This window comes from Pleurodeles waltl, chromosome 10 (assembly GCF_031143425.1).
Source record: "Pleurodeles waltl isolate 20211129_DDA chromosome 10, aPleWal1.hap1.20221129, whole genome shotgun sequence".
Lineage (NCBI taxonomy): Eukaryota > Metazoa > Chordata > Amphibia > Caudata > Salamandridae > Pleurodeles > Pleurodeles waltl.
Window position 1 is genome coordinate 107,398,656 of NC_090449.1, and position 20,154 is coordinate 107,418,809.

Here is a 20,154-nt window from a genome sequence, read left to right on the forward strand (position 1 = left end):
CACACCAATCAGCTGCGATACAGCTGTCAGAATAGTTCTTTATTTGATGGTGTCAGGTTGCTTGCTCCATTCGTTATATCATCATTCACTAGATGGCTGGTGGTATTACATTTCTTACATTTGAAGCAATGCAGAGGATCATGTGAACACCATAAGTGCTCCATGAGGCTATTATCATAGGAGTAAGAAAATTAGCATGCCTAGAGAGGAAATTACCAGAAGTTCAGAATGTTTTGGACAGGCCTTTACAGTGCTAGAGAGGGAAGAAGATTTGAACCTCACTGACATCTCTGAATTGGTTTCCTAATCAACAAGCTTGGAAGACGGGTGAGTACTGCCGATGGCCATACCTGCTTATGTGACGAGACCCCTTTAACTAGTTCATTGTACAGCTGCTTGGGCTGTGTATGGACTACAGAAATCTGACCACATTTCTCACCACCTTTGGTAGGCAACTTTACAGGCTGGCGATGGAGCACATAGTTTCCTTTAAGTTGCTTTGCCTGGCACACAAAGCCGTCTTCGGGGTTATTTGAGACTTTTTCAAAGAGAAGGTACAACTGTACCATCCTAGGAGTCTGATAATTCCAGGGTGCGTAATTATCTTGAGAATTCGGAGCATGGACTCATTGAGTCCTTCCATTCTCACTTTTGAGGTGCAAATTTTTTCTTTTTTAAGCACTCCGCAAGAGTGAATTTTTCTCCAGTTGTCTTCCTGGTGTACTTCTATCCCTCCCTTCTCCAAGCATTGTCCTATCTCTCACCTAAGTGCTTCTGTTTCACTTCCCCTTCGTTGCTTTCTCCCCCTTGCGCTCCTCATCAGCTCCACGTTGCTCTTTTGCCCACACGCTCCCACCAACCACGCAATCCATCTCACTTCTGCTCCACCCTCAGTTGCGTCTGTCTCCCTCACCAGCACTCGCTAAAAAAATCTTTAGCAATTTCTTTTTTTAGATACCTATCCAACATCAACGTATAACTAAAAAGAAAAAAAATGCCTGCGTCATTTTGGAGGTGTGCACTTGTGTGGTGGGTATGCTAACAAAATGACTCAGTCAACAACTGCACAGCATCAGCTATGTGCAGCCCATTGGGAAAACCATTAGGTCCCAATGGCGAGACCTACTGACTTTGTCCATGCTTGTTCTAGCAGACATTTTCAGTTTATTTCCTGGTGAACTGTGCATGGAAAACTCCTGCAATAGTGGTTTTCCTGCAGCACTTGGAATTCCAATTCAGTTGGAAACCTCAGTTTCTACTCACATCGACATTTACAAATCACTAGTAATCAAGGTCTTAGTTTTCTGAGTCACAAATATCCTTAATTTCATATAGAAACGTGTGAATAAGAGTAGAAAGGAATACCTGCTGATGATTCTCACTCATATACGAGCACTTCCTCACATTCTTGTTTGGAGATATTCTAGAAGGGAATCACTCAGAGAAGTAACTGACTGAGGTATGGATGTGTAAATGTAGCCTTTATTTTACAGAGAAACTCCAACTCTACACTGACTTTTGAGTCTAGAGCAGCCACAATCTTTGTGAACAATACCGAGAGTAGCCTTCAGGTGAGCGCCTTTCGCCCATTCTCTTGTTTGGGTCCGCCCACTTCAGCCAAAACGTTTTACATCAGCCCACAGGAGATTTGCAATTTTATATTTTGCAGAGGGGAAAGGGGTAACAAAGGTCATCTGCCTCCCTGCACAGACGTATGCGGCAGGCAGTGGCCACTAGGTGGTACCCAGCCTGTGTTCTGCTGCTGAGGTACGCTTCCTGGGAGCTAAGAACGGCCACCATGATAGGGGCTTATTTGCACGCCCCCTGCGATGCAAGCTACGTGCAGTCATATGGATAAGTTGCAACGTTCTTGGAATGGTATTTTCCTATGCAGATAATGGAACTCCCTTTCTAAGATGGCTGACATTTATCCCTCTAACTGTGGTGGGCTGACAGTGGGAAGGTATGAGGAAACTGGTGGCCTTTCACCACCACAGAAAAAGCGTCACACACATTCACCTGTGCATTTTACCTGTAAACCAGTGCATGCTGCCCCTGGCAGGACATCATCTCTGCTCCACCCACCATTGTGGAAACAAAGGGTGGGAGCTGGCAGACCCTTGGAGAACGGCCTTTTGTGCCTGCTTGCTCCACCTGTGAAATTTGGGCCCATATTTATGCTTTTTTTTAGCCCCGCGTTAGCGTTGCTTTTTGACGCAAAGCGGCGCAAACTCACAAAATACAATTGTATTTTGTACGTTTGCGCCGCTTTTGCGTCAAAAAATGACGCAAATGCGCGCTAAAAAAGTATATAAATGAGGGCCTTGGTATCCCCAATATGATTTGATGTACATCCCACTCCCTTAAATCTTTGTGACCACCAAGGACAATGCTCCCTTTCACAGAGTTCCATGTCCCCACCGTGCCCTTCTCTTCACGGCACTGATGGTTGAGGCTCCGTGGGACACTGACACAGCCACTTTCCTGCATTCTCGGCCGTGCAGTGTTAAAGTGTTAATGTTGCTCTGTACAGTTGACAGGTTATCATTAAATGGTGGCAAGTGCAAAGCCACTAGGTCTGGCTTTAACGCAATAACGCCTTCAATAACAGGCATGCACACATTATCTTCGTTTGTATTACCATGCAAAGCCGTTACTTATTGGATTTGTAAATTATTTTTTAGTGAGAGAAAATGTATCTACAGAGGTTTTTAGTACGAGACCCACTTGTCAGAGGGCTCATGACCAAAACTGTCATTTACTCTCTGGACCCTCTTTCATTTTAGAAAAGAGGGACATGGATTAAAGAATGAAGCATAAAGTAAATCAGCTAAATAAAAGTCCTGATATGAACTATGAAAATCAAAAGGTTTACAATACTGCAAGAGACAACACCCACCATGTAACCAGTGCTTAATTTGTGCTTTTTGTTTCCGACACTTATTTTTGAGGGCCGGCGGTTATTCTTCTGTCACAAGCATTTGCTGTGAGCAAAAGACGCATATGGGAAAGACTGAGGAAGGGAAAAATGAAAAAGCGTCACAGAGGTAGAAATTAGAAATCTGCTGTAAAGAGCTGAAAGGGCAGGGAATGGCTTTAAATGGATTGAAGAAGCCCGAGGTGGCTCCAGGATTACGCTGCCCCAGTACTCTATGTTCCCACATTTAATTGCAGCAACCGCGTGTTTAAAAGGAAGGCTTTCAGCACCCGTATGTTTTCATTTACAAATTAAGCTCTGCTTGTAACCTAAGGACACTTTAGCAGAGTTTGCTGGTGCTCCTTCTTGTCTGTCTTCAGAACTTTATTTAAAGACCTAACTCGCCCGCCCACTCCTTGAGTATCTCTTTCCAGAGGGCCAGTGGCGTCAGCTTGCCCCCGCATTGTCTAAACCTCAACTGGGGATTCCAAATCTCTGGTTCTGGTTTGGCTATTCAGTGTTCTCATCCGGCCTAAAATTCCAATGGGTCTTTGTTTCCTGATATTGAGGCAGAATATCTGATATTTCTTGACTTTGCAAAAGAGTCAGTCAATGTTTTCAGATTCAAACATTTTTAGATTCGTTCTGAGAATCTGAGCGAGACTCAGGGAATGGATGGCCTGTGAACATCTGGAGCCCCCCCCCCAGATATCCTTTGCAAATTCAATAGGCACTGTGAATCATGGAATCAGATATTTTTCCAGCCATTATCACGTGCTATGGCCAAATTTTCCTTAGTATAACATGGAACTTAGGGGAAATGTTGTGACTAGTCCCTAATAGCGATCAGTTATGTGATTCTTAACACATTTACCTCAGGTTGCTTCCGCTCCAAGTAGATTTCTCTTTACAGGCGCCAAATGATGAGAATCACTATTGGGCTGTAGGTAACGCTTTCAATTTCGAACTAAAACAATGTTGATCACAAGGGGAGCAAATGCTGCTTTTGCTTGCTTCTGACCCTCCTGTACTGAAAATGCCAGAGAATTGAAGATGATCCAGAAGCAAAAGCTAGGATGTGAAGTTCTGCAATATTTATAACTTTGGTAAGGACGGCTGTGCAATGGTAAATCTTACATGTTTTAAAAACAATGTAGTGGTTAAATGGTGTGGGAATCCGCATTTTTGTAGCAGCACATCTTTTTTAGGACTATATCATAAATTGTCCCTATTTCTGTGAAGGTAACTGAATATGTGTGTATGTGTATTTGTAGCTCTACAAGTTTCATGTTTATTGAAGAATGTTTTATAAAAAGAAATAAGGAAAGAGTTTTTATTCAGAACAGCTGCATGATGATTGATTCTCAATGTGCTGTTGAGTACAGTTTCAAATTCTTCACTGTCCATGTCTTCCCACTCAATCTTCAACCTCAGTCGGAAAAAGGTTACAATATTAAAAGTAATATTAATATACACTTTAACCGTTAATCAATGAGCGTCTCATCTAAGGGACACTGGAATCTTTCACTCCGTCACACATAATCAAACATGTTATTGGGTTGGAATAATCTATATGTATGATTAAAGAAAATATATTAATTCATGGGTCTCAGAATGCACCATTTCCTGTGGCCCAAAAATGATGTATGCATTGACTTAAAATCTTCAAAGAAAACATAAACCTCAATGAGGAAATTTAGAGGAGACGTAATGAAATCAGCAAAATCTTACCTTCTTAAGTTGCATCTCAACTCCTAAGTAGTCACACAAGCTCTATCATCTCCCGTCATTTTCTTGTTAAAATGCTCTTAATTACCATCACAAATCACATCCAAGACCATCTACCTTTCTAGAACCTCTGCCAAACACAACCGGTCTAATTTCTGCCCACATTGTAGCAATAGGTTTGTGATGTTCTGGCATATGGTGATGTAGTATTTGTGTTCTTTGTTTGGGCAGGAGCATTTGACTCTGCACATCCCTCTTCACTATTCAAGGCCCTTCCGTTTTCTATGGAAACCACAGACACTCCCTAACATGGGCAGTGCCCATATGTATTAGACAGAAATCTGAACAACAGGTCCTCACCTTATTCCACCACCTAGGGAAGGCCACAAGGCTTCATACTTTCTTATATTAAATTTGACCCTGTAATGGAATTATGTTGAGCTTTTCTCTATCACAAACAACACTGCCTTGCACTCATAAGCTGAGGACAAGTAACTAATCCTTAAAGCAGCAACTATGTTAAAAAACTCATAGAATGCCTCAACATTATTCATACTGCAAGGTCTTCTGTATATATCAAATAGACTCCTACAGAAACAGTTCACCATCATCGGTGGTGCTCTTTTCAGTTGCAAATACAAGAATGCCACCACAACAGAGCCCTGGAAGACTGCCTCTCACCTTGACCAAATCGCAGACAACTTCATAGATCCCTGCCTTTCTTTTACAGACCATACCAAGAGACAATCCCTAAAACCCTTGCTACAGTTCAGTTTACTCCAAGAAACCAAGACTTTTCTTGCTCTCAATAAATACTGCTCCTACAAAAGTCATTAATGTTGGCATACTTTGCTAACCAATGTCTTCCAGAACGTATCCTGGCCCCACCAAAAGTGCAGTAGCTTGGATCATTACAAAAGAAGTTTGATCACATCACCCCCTCCCCACCTCCACATGACCTAACATAGCTACAATGCCAACCACCCAATACAAATACGTCAAATATCCCCTGTCATACACAAAGCTTTCCCCATCAACATGTCAGGAGCCTTCACTGCAGCTCGGGACTCAGCAGCTCGCAGATGTTCAAAGACCACCAGATGATGTACATGGCAGCAGAATTAATCCTTTTATGCCCCAATACTTTGGAAGATTCTCCCCAGGAACTTCACATAGGTGCCAGCTATCATGCACTTAGGAAATGCTATAGGTCCGCCTCTTGAATGCATTCTTTCCACCCAGGACGTGACTCTGTCAGCACATATATGAGACATTTACCCTCCAATTATCATCCTGCCTTCATCCAGTGTCTCATTTCTCTATTCGCTCTATCCCAGTGTCCTAGTCATTTTCTCACTTGTTTATGTAAATGTTCTCATTTGCCTATTTCACTGCTATATATGCTAGATTAGCCTCTTTAAAACCGTGCACAGTGCTCTTCCGTGGCCAGGTTTGCACTTTATAAATAAGCTCAATAAAATTAGAATAAAATAAGGTATTCATAGGTTGTTGCTCTTCGTGATCACAGTTCAAAACCCATGGATGCTCTACACAATAATGGGGTGCAGTAGATTCAGAGAATGCACATCATTTTTGCTTTCTCTATAAAAATGTGGGAGGCTTCAGTGGTGATGATAAAGGCAAGATCCATTCTCCAGCTCAGAGACTTTGCCACGTTCTGCAACTTTTCTCACTAATAGAAGTTTGGACTTTCACACTCAGGGGATGTGTCTGCTCTACTGACTCCAGTAATCGTTTAGAGCTCAGATTTACACGTGTGCACCAGTGGCAAAGAGACATCCACATGCCTCTGCCTTGCATCCCGTGCAAGATCCTCCTCTGGGTCAAGGAACTTGCGGAAAGCCTTGGAAACAACGCAGCTAAACTCTCAACCCAATAATGCACTGAGATTGAAGTAATTCACTTTTAACTTGTGCTAGTTTCACAAAACATTTCAGCTGGGTGCCCTTGTGTGCAATAGTGATTCACAGTGTAAGAGTGATTTACAGAGCGTTTCAGGCCGAGCCCTTGGTAAATTCTGCAAAATAAAATGAACCAGCATGAGATCCACACACATTCCTGATCAGGGATGTCAGAAGCGACCATGGGGGGGGCGGGGGGGCTTTATTCCCCAGTCTCTATGCTTTGTCCGGCCCCTGTGCTTATGCTGCACCATTTATTTACAGATTTCGAAGCCAGCCTGCATTGTTTATAAGAGATGAGGCAGCTGGCACAGCTATACATTAATGGCGCCTGGTCATGGAGCTGTCTTGTGTTCTCTATTTCCTGAGGATACTGGCCCGTATTTATACTTCTTTTAGCGCCGCATTTGCGCCGCTTTTTGACGCAAAACGGCGCAAACCTACAAAATACAATGGTATTTTGCAAGTTTGCGCCGTTTTTGCGTCAAAAAACGACGCAAATGCGGCGCAAAAAAAGTATAAATACGGGCCAACTGTTTTTTAACTTAGAATCAGGCGCTCATTCTATGTGGGGCTCTGTCTCAAATGTATGCCCCTGGCCTAGAAAAAAATCTGACAAGTTTGTCCTGATGTCATGCTTCCTAACTCTATATATGGACTGCCTGTGCACAGCTTAGAAAAATTACAGCAAGATTAGTTTTGCCCCATGTTAAACCTTTTCCTTGGCCCACCTTAGCCTGCGAAGCCCTCCCTGGGTGAATAAGGGGTAGCAGGGCTCTCTCTCACACCTTCTGCACCGTGTGTGTCCGGATCAGATGGCTGCAAGTCAAGTATTCACACGGGCAGGAACTGAAACTGAACTTTTTTGGAATATTCACATTATTAACACTGTTCGTGTGTTCACCTGTTTGAATGCAAGTCCCTGGCCACTCCCGTGATACTCCCCTTAGAACGCCAAATACTCCTTTGTATGTAAGCTATAAACGATTGGCCTAATTTCCATAAACATAGATAGCATGGAGTCTGGCTTTCTCAATAATGCATATCTGTGTTATGACTATTTTTAGGAGTAAATTACACTGACTGACAGAAAAATCTCTGTGAATAAGGACCTTAAATTTAGAATATATGGTTTATAATAATCACATGAGCTCTTTGTGAAGACGCGCAGTTTAGCAACTAATGTCATTCATTTTTAACTAGGATGTAATCCTTGTGGTGCTCTGGATGATTATTTGTTTGCATCTTATTGATGTTTCTGAACATAAGTTAACATTTGGTTTTGTTATAATCAGTGCTTGTAATGGAAAAATAGAAGTGCAGGTACTCTCTGCCAGAGTACCTGCTTGTTTCTGAGAACGCCGGTACTCTCCAATTAAAACTATTAAGTTGTTCTTGAGAAGTGCAGGTACTCTCCCTCTCAAAATAAAAAAAGTGGCAGTACTCAGTACCGGACAGTACCGGCCCATTTAAATCCCTGATTTTATTGTGTATGGAGAGATCTTTCCTTTTTTTACTCACTAAAAAATCCAATAGAACTTTTGGAACAAACGAAACTAAATAAATCTCTGAACAACTGAAGTAAACAAAAAATGTACAGAGCTAAATTATACCAGTATTCTTCAGTTTTGAGGCAAATGTAAGTTTCTTCCCCAAATGTTCTTTAGATAAAGTGGTCTGCCCACTTATTTGTGGCCACCTGTGAGATATAGCATTAGTACATGTATTTAAATTAAAAATATGAGAAGTCTTTTCTGAAGCAAACATGCAGATCCATCCATGCACTTGTGGGAGGGCGGATGAAATGGCATTATTATATTGGTGGGTATCTTTCCTGCCACATCCTGCGAGCAATCCAACATTCCTCAGAAGAGCAGGATGCTTCAGGAAGCCCGGCCGGTGGAGAAACGCACACAACAGGGCACACGTACTTGAATTAAAAAGGAATACCTTCTGGATCCGCTTCAGATGTCCATCTTGCACCCAAGGAGTGTTTCCATCCTTGCTGTAGAAGTGCCTGCTGACATATAGCACTGAGGTGCAGCTCTGCAGTGGGATCTTTATAGCAGCACAAGACATGAAGCCTGAGTTCTGCTGAACCACAATGATGGTGACACAGGCGATCACCCTATGTCATATGCAGAGCGGTGGAGGCGAGTCATTGCCACTGCTGCCTGCCTTCCTGTGCTAATCGAAGGATGTGGTGGCGGGGACCATAAAAGCAGCACACCCACCGGGCCAGCTCATAGCGCTCTATCGGGCCCGTGAGACTTTGGTGGGAGGGAAGTGCCTACACCGTGGAGAAGTGGAGATTTCAGAATGTCATGCGAGAGTAAAGATGTCTGGCAGATCCAAAAAACAGATGCAGTTTGCAATATGGGGGTATTTAGGTGCTCTCTAATTAAATCATCTGATTTGAGGTTGGGATGGCAAAAATAAAGAGGGAAGGGATCAGCTCTAGAACACTGCTGGTCCCTAAAACTTCATGTTGACCCCTACATTTTGCTTTCGTAAAAACGAAACCTTTTAGGTTCAATTGAGTTAAGTTTTTGTTTTTTTTGCTTGTTTTGCTATTTTTAGTACACTAGTGAAAATACAATTTCAAGAGTGCTGGGTTGGCACAAGTGGCTATCTTGTGCTAAAACGGAAAACAGCTGGCAATGGAATATAATTTTCTGCAGGAGACATGCTAAATTGGATTAAAAGGACTAGGTTTTTGCTGCTTGCAATGTTCGGGCCTGATTATGAGTGCCTTGGAGATTTGCGTGCTTTTTATCACACCTCATTAAAGTCGACTCCCTCAGCGGCTCGCGGGAGTTACAGGTGGGCAGAGCGGCATGCACGGTGGGGGGGGGGGGGGGGGAGATTAATAAAATGAAATAAATACATTTAAAAAAAACTTACCTCTGCGCCGCAACACCAATTTTACGTCATCTCCTCGGCAGGCAGGCACAAGCTCCCAGCCTGCCCTGCGACCAATCCTGCCGTTGCTCAAAGCAGCGTTAGGATTGGCTGGGAGCGCCCAGCCAGGACGCTCCCAGGTACACTGGGAGCCTATGCCTGCTCTCTCTCCAGCCCGCAACATAGTGCAGGCCAGTGCCAACCTGAGACGGACAGCCAAACACACATGCGCTGTGAGGGGAGTGCATACTACACTCCCCTCACTGCTTGTCACCCCCACCCCTCTCACAATGGAAGGATAATAAACACAGTTTATTATCCTTTCGTTGTGAAAGTTTAGCAGCTTCTGCTGCTGCCGGGGGGCGACCACTGTCCCTCAGTTTGGAATTTATTGAGTGCAATAACCTGCACCTAATCCATGTTTTTAGGAATTAACATGTGAGTCTTAGTGCTAAATTCACCAAAGTCCACATGTAACATGTTAATTTCCAGTGGATTTCACCTTCCAAAATTTAACAAAGGGTGCAGACTTTATCACATCCAGTAGATGTCGAGTAATCTCTATGGACATCGATTCACCAAAATGCCAGATGTAGTGCAGATGACATCATACAACTTTTGACCTCGATGATGTCACACAAAGTAGTTTCATATGACCACCGTGAATCTTCCTAGGTATTGATGTCACATGGCCTTAACCCTAATGACATCATAATAACTTACATCGCTGAGGTTCCGTAGTACCTGCACGATTAACAACATAGTCAAATGTCTATTTTAGACATCATTTATTTAAAGATGGCCAACATGATATGTCAAGAAAACATTGAACTGATCTGCAGTAAGTTATCAAAGCAAGTTAGTTAGTCTGACTTATTCTAGGGTGGACAGAGAGATTGGGGTGATCCCTCCCCTGGTTTTAAAAATGGTCTCTAATAGTGCATTTTTAATAACATGTTTCATATAAGTATTCTAAAAGGCATAGGCTCTGAAAGACACACATTAAATATTCAACTCCTTTCATGGTGTCCCTAACTAATAAAACCTGACAGTCCCCATGAGCTGATTCCAGTCGTATAGGTACCACCGTATGTCAAACATTACCTCTAATGTTAGGGCCAGATTTTGGTCATAGGTGCCCCTTTTGCCCAAACATTACATACAATAAGATGGTGTTAGAATTGTACTAATCCTGCCGCCCATGCACTACGAGTGACCCTTATTTCAAATGTTAGGTCTAGTATGCCAGGGAAAGCATTTTGACAATTTTGACATGGATGCCCCCAACATATGCCACCGTTCACTTTCCTTATGCCAAGAGTATCTGCCAATGGGCTGGCACAGGTATTTTGCAACAGTTGTTATCTATGCCAAAAATGTCCCCTAGTATGCCCGTGTCTGCATTTTTACCACACGTCCCCCATGCCAACCTTTACCCCCAGTGTGCCAGTGCCAGCATTTTGCTGTGGGTGCCTCTATAAGCCAAGACGCATGCCAGGTAGAACACCAGACTTGCAAGCATAACAACAATGTTTCACTCATGTTCACTTACATTCTCTTATTCACAATGACTCTCATTTACTCACACTCACTCTTGCTCGCTCATTTGCCCTCATTCATTTCCACTCACTCAGCCTGACTCACTCATTTGCACTCTCTCGCTCACTTTTACTCTAAATCAATTATACTTTCTCCCTCAGTTCCACACACAGGCACGATCCCACATACAAACATACATGCTCAGGGATACACACGCTCTCTCACCCACATGCACGGATACAGCATACATGTAAAGCACTTCATTCTACTTATCTAATATGCCAGTAAAGGCCCATTCCAACCCTGCTGCGCCACTTTTGACTGCACTGAAAGTGAACAATAGACTAATATTCACTATTAATTCTTATAAAAAATGAGCAGAAAACAAAGATGCTGGAGCCCCACGCTGATAATGTGCGCTTCCCCTTTGTTCCTGGCACTGAGCTTGCCACATCTGAAGCCAGTGGTCACAAAGGCAGTGCCACGGGTCACAAGGGGGCAGGCCAGCAGGTTGCAGCTGCGACCCCAGGTGACCTCTAAATAACGTCCATAGTAAACGCTGCAGAGCTCAGATTTCCAGCTCTAAGCAAACAGAGGTTTGCACCAGGGCTGGAAAAACTATGCAACACTCATAATCAGGGCCAAAGCATTTTAGGGCGCGAGTTCTAGGTCTTTGGGAATGATGCGCTAAAGGGAGGTTTCAAAGCACTAGCTGTTTTTGGAAATCACCTGCTTTGAGGCCCGACCTTAGTTTTGTGCCACCTATGATGTACAATTAATATGCAGTGCTCGGACCTGCAAAAAGGCTTCTCTCATTAATATATATATATATATATATATATGGTCAGAGTCATTTTCTTAAAGGCTCACTCAGCTGCCGGTGCTGGTGACAAAGGAGACCACCCTCGAAGAATATTGTATATCCAAGAAGTAATTTACCGCACTCCAAAATTCCTTTAGGCAGATTTATTTTTAGAAATAGGATATATATATATGAGGCTGAATAATTTGATATCTTTTGGGACTCATTCCAATTGGGTGTGAAAGCGGGGCTAGAGGCCTGCAAGAGATAGCAAATCTTTTTAGCGTTCACAATCACAGAATGCCTACTTTATTTTACTCCAGCTAATGCCTTTAAAGGAACTGCAATCGAACAACAAAATAGACATTGTGTGAATCGCGGTGGGGAGGGGGGTTAGACAGCGTTTCACAACCTTGTAGCACACTCCCGACGAGGAGCAGCTCAAGGACTTTACCTAGGAGGAGCCCGCCCTGCACACAGGTTTGCTTCGTACAGGTGGGAGTATAAACAGCTGCATTTTTGCGAAGTATAAAACAAGATCTCTCCGAACTCATTGGTTGGAGAGAGTAACCAAAGGGACTTCAGAGTAACTGTACATGATATGAAGAGTACATTGTTGTGGATGTGTAGGTATTGTATTGCCTTCCAGGACTGCAAGGTTTTAAAGGACATCTTGATCACAACAACTGTTTAAAAGGAAATACCAAGTATCCACTTCCAAACTCACTAACATGCTCCATCCTGGACTTGTCTGAATCTTTTGCTGTCTCAGTTTCCCCACTGTTACATCCTGTGGACATGTTAAAGGTGATGCCCCTTGAAAGTTTCCACTCACAGTCTAGTATCTTTACTCATACCCTGGTGTGTGTTTGTACCACTTCCTCTTACCAGCTGATCACTGTTTTTTTTCTTGGCTCCACTACCCTCCACAAAGAAATACAACCTGTGCTTAAGGTAACCAGATGACGTGGTGCCATGAAGGACTCAGTGCTCCAGCCCTGGATTGTGTTGTATACTCCACCGTAGTCTGGCAGTTCAATGAAATTGGATTTCTTGAAGGGAATCATGACTACAAGTACCAGAATGCATTTGGCTGTTAAATATAAGCCCGGGGCTGGAGTATTGAGTCCTTAGTGACATGCATTCATCTTATTACCTTACCTTTGTGTCACTAAAAACAGCAGATGCTTGAACATGAACCCCATGGACAGCTACTGGGATTGTACTAGGGAGAAGAGAAGAGGGTGATTTTGACCCTAATAAAGGCTTTTCACTTTAAAATAAGGAATATCCCGTGGGAATTAAAGGGTTGCGCATCTTTTCATGGTGTCTTTTGGATCGCAGCTCGTGTGAGCTGAGGGGTTACAAAGTGTGGCTAAGGTTTAGTAATTGTTCATGCAACATAGCTCAGCAACCAAATTTGCTGTGCTGCAATGGGCAGTTAAGATTGATCTTCTGCGATAAAATGCACTGGCACTCTACGATGCTACTTTATGTTGTCAGTGTGCACAGTCTAGAATGGGATTTGTAGTGAAAGAATACCCTTCCTGTACAAATTCCTGTGTGTAGGAAAACATAGAAGGATCCCACATTCTGGATGTGTGGTGTGCACTGCATCACACATGCAATGCATGGGTTTGGGGAGAAATGGAAATATTTCTCCTCGATAGAGCCTGCTTGAAAGAGGTGTTAGCTTTTGTTGCAAGGCCGGGTTTGGCTATCCTATCAGATTTGACTTTGTGTCAAACCCAATGGAGTTTGCACCAATCAGCCCAAGTGACACTCCAACAATGCCCCCTTGACACAAAGCAGTGCAAATTGCTTTTTCCACTGAGAAAAGAGCACCTTTTGGTTGCAAAAAGTCTTTTGTGCTGGGAAGTAACATAAAACAATTTGCATTACTTTGCACTGGCTCAGGGTCTTGGTACATCTGGTACTATGGGGGTCATTATGACCCCGCCGGACGGCGTTAATATGGAGGAAAGTACTGCCAACAGGCCGGTGGTACTTTTCTCCATATTAAGACATTGGCGATTTGGCTTAAGCCAAACCGCCAGTGTACCACACTGTCCGCTACGCGGCGGTAACAACCGCCGGGCTGGAGATTTCAGTCACCAGCCCGGCAGCCGTCACTAGCCCGCATGCGGGATTATGACCCCACCTACCGCCATGGTTATCGTGGCTTCCTTACAGCTAAGAATACCATGGAGGTAAGCAATATCAGTGACAGGGAATTCCTTCCCTGTCATTGATAGGGGTCTCCCCTACCCCCCTCCCCAGGTTACCCCCCCACCTCTCCAGACCGCCCTTTCATTCGTGCACCTTCATTCACACATGCATTCACACACTCATTCCCACATTCATCTATGCATGCAGACATCTATTCACACACATCCACACACACTTACATACATACAAACACACACGCATTCACATAACACAACATACACGCACTCACACATCCATACATGCACACACACACAACACGCAACACATACCCGCATTCACGCACGCACAGACATACACACACACCCACACACACACAACACCCCCTTCTCCTGTCGGAGCACCTGACTTACCTTTTGTGAGGGGGTCCTCCGTCATGAGACGGGACGGGCGCTGCTTCCAGCAGTAGCGTGCGCCAGCAGAACACCGCCAAGCTGTATCATGGGTCATGATATGGTCTGCGGCGGTCTACTGGCATGGCCACCTTACCGACATCCACCGGCACGGCCACAGCTGGATTTCCGCCATCCTTCTGGCGGAATTCCGGCTGTGGTCATAATAGGGCGGATGGCTGGTAGCTGCGGGGACTGTCTTTTGGCGGCCGTCACCGTGGTGGTAGGGGGTTTATACAGCGAGGGTCAAAATGACGTCCTATATGCTTTAAAACAGCTTAACGCATTGTAAAACCAACTTTTCTTTCCAAGCACTGCGGTACATAGGCTATGAGCTAAGTCATCAACAGGGATGTGCTGAGATAGTCCAGAGACAGCGTGAAAGATAAACATGGAACAGCACTATCAGGTAAATCTTAAAGTGAGACTCTGGTGTAGCTCAGGCTGAATGTGGCTTATACGATTTATGTCACTATACATTCTCTCCATGGATGTATTAGAGGAGGTAGTTTAATTGGTTAAGCGCCTGCACAATTTAAAACTTTCAGTGATGACTCAGATGTTGAACATCTACCTCTACATTGGTTAGGTAATATTTTCCCCTACTGTTTGAGCACTTGGAAACAATTCAGTGTGAGGTCACACAATTAAAACTCATCATTTATATCTGTACTAAATGAAATGCACAGGAATGAAGATGTATTCTTGTTAATTTATTGAAGAGGGAAAGTTCTACTGGAGTGCATGATGTCAATAATGACTTGTTTTCTGCATAGGAAGGATATTTTCCCTGTCAGCACACTTGTTCTCCTACATCTTCAAACAAGGGGGCCTTCTCTCTCCTTTCCACCCTGGAAAGGATGGAAACGTGCTGCCCTGGACAGGCACAGGAGTAGTTTTGCTTGCCTTAAAAGGGTGAGAAACTATCTGTATTTTTTTCAGAATGCCTAGAAACCGACGGGTTTTGGGTGCTCCCGGTTATTTGTAGGACCACCTGCCCTTGAAATACCCGCTGTCTCACCACTGTAGGTGTGAATGTGAAAAAGCCTCCATACTGGCCTAAATCCGGTATTTTCAAGTGCAATTTATGAGAGTATACTCTCACTAGTCCTGATACAGTGGAGTAAAATATGGAATTCGCTATCACAAATTGCTTTCTTTATGTACCAACCGTAGGCCCTTATGTACTTATTTACTAATGGTTCCGTTTACAAAATACTAAATTATTGGGAGTCACAGAAGGGCCTACTTAATCAATATTCATTAGACAGAGCACAATTTGCAACCCCTGTGATTGGCTGCAATCACTGGAATGGTGGCCTAATTGTATTCCAAAACGGAAAAGTTTTTCCCTTGCTCTTGGTGAAAATCTGATGATGAAATGAGGTCCTGACACCAGTAAATGAGCGTCGGTGCCCTCCACCTACACAATATAAGGGATTTTTCTATAACTCTTATGCTTTAGGATAGGGACATCTGTTTCTCAGTTGGTGCTCATCCGTCACATATTCTCAATTTTAGTTTAGCTACCGTTTAAGGTCTGAAATGCACAGCGTCAGGTCAGCAGTGTTCCCTTTTGCATGACAAAAATAAGAACAGAAATAAAATGAGATCTTACCATTAAAAGTAATTCCTCTTTCCAGATGACCAAGTGTGCATCTGCAGACAATCAGTCACTGCTTTTACATCTGACATGAAGATCATTCTGAAACCAACAAACAGAAACTAGGCTTAAGCGTGATGCTGATGTCACTTCCCTGTTGCAGAGTTGTTAGCCACGCCTCCTTTGGGATTGTACATCAGTGTGTTGGGGTATTTTTTAGTCCTGTCTCTGCTTGAGTGCCCTCGCGCCATTCGACAATGTGACATCACTTTCTAAAAGAGTTCCACGAGTGGCTTGATCCTTTAAAACTGTTCCACCTCAGCAGGTGTGATGTCGTATCAAGATTATTGTGGTTGCTCTTTGCCGGCTTGAATGAGTTGGATTAGTTAGTTAATTCGAGTTTTTTTTATTGCCAGGTGTCTCCGCCACTAAAATCCCTCATGATCAGCATCAATTGGAACCCCTGGCAGCATTCTCAGCTTCTGCACCCTGCCTGGATTTTGATGTCCTGGCTCGTTTTGAGGCTGAAAATCGAACATATATACAGCAGCCTGATTTACTTTTTGAATAAAAAATAGGAAATTCGGGGCGAGAACAATTAACGAGCATCGTCAATGACAACAGGTCTGGCGTATGAAGGACAGTTTTGTGTCATGGATGGGTTTAGGCATTCAATAAGTCATCATACATGCACTCTGTCAATCATATTTGCGCTCATGCATTGATACAGCAATCCACTGACATTCTTGCATTCCCCCTCTCACACAACTGCAATAAAACACACTCAATCTCAACAACATATGTAGGATAAATTATCAGAATACAATTTAGGAAAAAAAAAGAAAACTTGTTGCTATTTAAATATATCGGGCATATGCTCTTGTAAAAACGAAACTAAGCACAGCATCAGGTGTCTGATTTGCAAAGATGTTGCACCAGTGGCCTAACAAAACTTTATGGGGCCCTCTGCAAAGTACCTGGTGGGGTCCCTCTCCCACCAGGACCAAGTCAGGGTCCTGCCACCCCTGCACAGTACTGAGGGGGGGCTCAGTGGAGTTTGGGCCCCCCACGCAATGAGAGCTGTGGGGGCCTTTGTTACCCCACTTTGTTGGACAGAACCTATTGTTGTTTTGAAGTTCCAGCATGGCGGCCACGTTTAGAACCAACGTGCGGGCCGTCTCGGAATGCTAAAACAATGATACACCATTTAGAACAGCATTACATAATGATCGCCTGCTTTAGAGGGAGTGGCCATGTGGCATCCAGCGAATTGCAGATGAAATGATCAGCAAATAAATGACCTGGTAGCACTGCCTGAAGAGCTGTGGTAGACACTCAAGAGATGAGGTGTAAGTGACAGCTACATCATGGATGAAAGCTACCCTAGGAGTGGAGGAAAGAGGATAATTAAAGATCGCTTGGGAAAATGTGCTGAGATGCAGTCTTGCAAAGTCTATTGTATAACAAAGCTGCTCAATCGTTGTGGCAAGGTCGAGTGGTGAACTATATTGAAGGTCAAAGCGCGAAGGAGAGGTTCATTGGCACACAAGCAGTGATTATATACTGTGCTGCACATCTTTTATTGGTGCAACAAGTTCAGTGGCACCGGGATCCAGGGGCCAGAGGCACCCACTGAATACGGATTATTTTAGTATTTTACAATTCAAAACACAGCAAGTGAGTCCATTTCCTTCCTTGCACTAGGGTCCGTGGTGCACTGGCTATGTCACTGGTGCTGCAGTCGGTCACAATTCTTTTTGGCACTTAAAGTAAGTGCTTTTCGTCAGATCTTGCTCTGAGAATGATACATTTGAGTTCAGAGTGAAGATTCTTTCATTCAGCAGATTTCTTTACATTAAAAATGGTGGCTTTGTATAAGCAACAGTCGTGTGGAAAGAAAATCTTGGCTTATCAATTTTGCTTTGCTGCATCTTTCTAAGTTTTTCAGGTGCTCTATTTGGACGTTTTTACTGTTTTGTGTTCTTCTTAAAATCAGAAATGCTGCATCGATTTTCAGGAAGCCTTAAGGTTTTCGCTGGGAAGAAAGTGGTGAAGGTGAAAGATATTAGGAGATCGCACGGATGCCCTCACGTCCTGGATATTTGGCCCGGAAACAGAGGAGTAGAGTTTCCTACAGCATCCTACATAGGCCTTTTCATCAGAATTGATGGCAGTATCTGAAAGGAAGATTGGTTAAGGCGAGAGGTGAAGTTGTGTAATGGCCTATCCAGGTAATGCTGGCTTGCAGTGATGGCGCTGATCCTAGGAGTGCAAAGATTGCATTTAAGGCGAGTCTTGCAGAAGGGGTGTTGCTGGACATCAAGTGGTGCAGGTTTAATGCTTCCATATTAGTTAGGAAAGGTCTAGGATGCTGTTGATAAGGGTTATCACAAACAGAGGATGAAGCCCTCCAGAAGAAAGAGTTGCTAGGGATGATAGCAATGGAGTTTAGAAATCCTTCCTTGGAGCAGAGTAGTGTGGAAAATGTAGATCAACAAACATATAACACTGTGGCCAATGTGAGCTCGAGACCAACTGGGTTCACTCTCTGTGGCTGTGAACTTCTGGAACTGGTGGTGGGAAATTAACTCTTGATGGAGCCTACTACTTGTTCACTGAATTTCCTGGTGGTACAGTTTCTGTTGAGGGGTTTGCAACCTGGAGATGCCTGCATCATGTGCGAGGGCAGTATCTTATCATACCCACATTTTGGCCATGAAAGGGAATCAAAGATGTTTCTTTGGTGAGTGTGCATGGACATTGCATGGCTGAGGATGCAGGACAGTGGGTGGTTGGTGTGAGAGGTGCGGGCGGATGAAGGGGAAAAGGCCTAGAGAAAGATGGGTGTTCCTTGTTCATCATCAGCTTCTAGGAGGCTTAGGAGAGATTTGATAGGGTTAAGGAAGTTGTTGAAGGGAAGATGTGAGAAGAGTCTGCTAGGTGGGCATATGAGGGAAGTAGGGGAAATGTAGTGAGGCCAAGGGAGAGAGGAGAAAGACAAGTAAGAGGGCAGCATACTCTTTCAGTACCATGATGAATAAGGATATAACTCTACAATTAGTGTTAATACACCCAATTCCTGTTGTAATATCTCTTTTCATGGCCATTTACAACTGGGTCTTTAAGAAGCTTTTTGCTATGATATGTGCAGGGAAGAAAAAAGTAATGTTTTTTTCCAAATTGCTTGTAATTCACAATTTGACCGTAACAGCAGTTATCCACCAAATCCATAATTTTGGGTAACTCATAATAATGTGTGATGTACTATTATTGCACACTTGTAACTGCCTCCTCAAAGACATAATTAAGAAGTCACAAAAAAATCCCAGGAATCCTCTTGGAAACCTTCAAATTCTGAAAATGTGTAAATCTGTACCCAAGCAAGGGTACAAATATCTGTACTTGTTTTGGGAATCAGTGGACAGATGTACTATTTACTGCTTGCAAAAGTCTGGTCGCAATTTGCTACCAGTATTTTATGACTGATAACGATTTTATGAATTGATCTATGTACTCATAGGATGGTTCTTAACATTTAACATTTTTAGTAAAGAAAAATGTTTTAAATGCAGATGGTTTTCCTGCATTTAGAAAGGAAAGTTAATTTTTTGTTGTTTGTTTAAGAGTTGACTCTGGTCCTCTGGACCATTGCTCACTTTTCAACAAACTTTTTTACATTCACAAAGGGGAGAGGGTTCCAAAGGGCCCCCTCCCTTTTGCAAATTCATTACCACCTCCTCCGTGGTGTAAATAAAACATCTATGATTTGCAACCAGATTTCATTCAGAAAACATTAATACAAAAGATACCAGTTTGATATTTGGAAGAGAGGCCAACAACACTCCCCTTCTAGATACTGAATGGGTATTGATTCAGAATCACATTCTAGGAGTTAGAATTTCTGACTCCTAATTTGATTTTAGGACATAAGATTAAAGAAAAAAAATGGTCACAAATGCTGAATTATTATTTCCTGTGTCATACTGTATTTTAGGGCCCCGATTTTAGTTTGACGGACGGTACTCTGTCAGACAGGGTAAAGGAGGACATTACCTTCTTCACTCAGACAGATTATCATCCCTCAAATTTAGATATGACTGCCAGCCCAGTCGTCACCTCCCTTC

At 43.3% G+C, this 20,154-nt stretch overlaps 1 protein-coding gene across 1 annotated transcript in view; it reads right to left on the reverse strand.

The window, feature by feature from the left end:
- The window catches only part of IL21R (interleukin 21 receptor), a 107,927-nt gene extending 99,307 nt beyond the window's left edge, over positions 1-8,620 (reverse strand). Inside the window, exon 1 of the mRNA XM_069209888.1 lies at positions 8,518-8,620. The gene's annotated coding sequence lies outside the window, so the exon portion shown is untranslated. The remainder of the gene's footprint in view (positions 1-8,517) is intronic.
- Between the last annotated feature and the right edge of the window lie 11,534 nt (positions 8,621-20,154).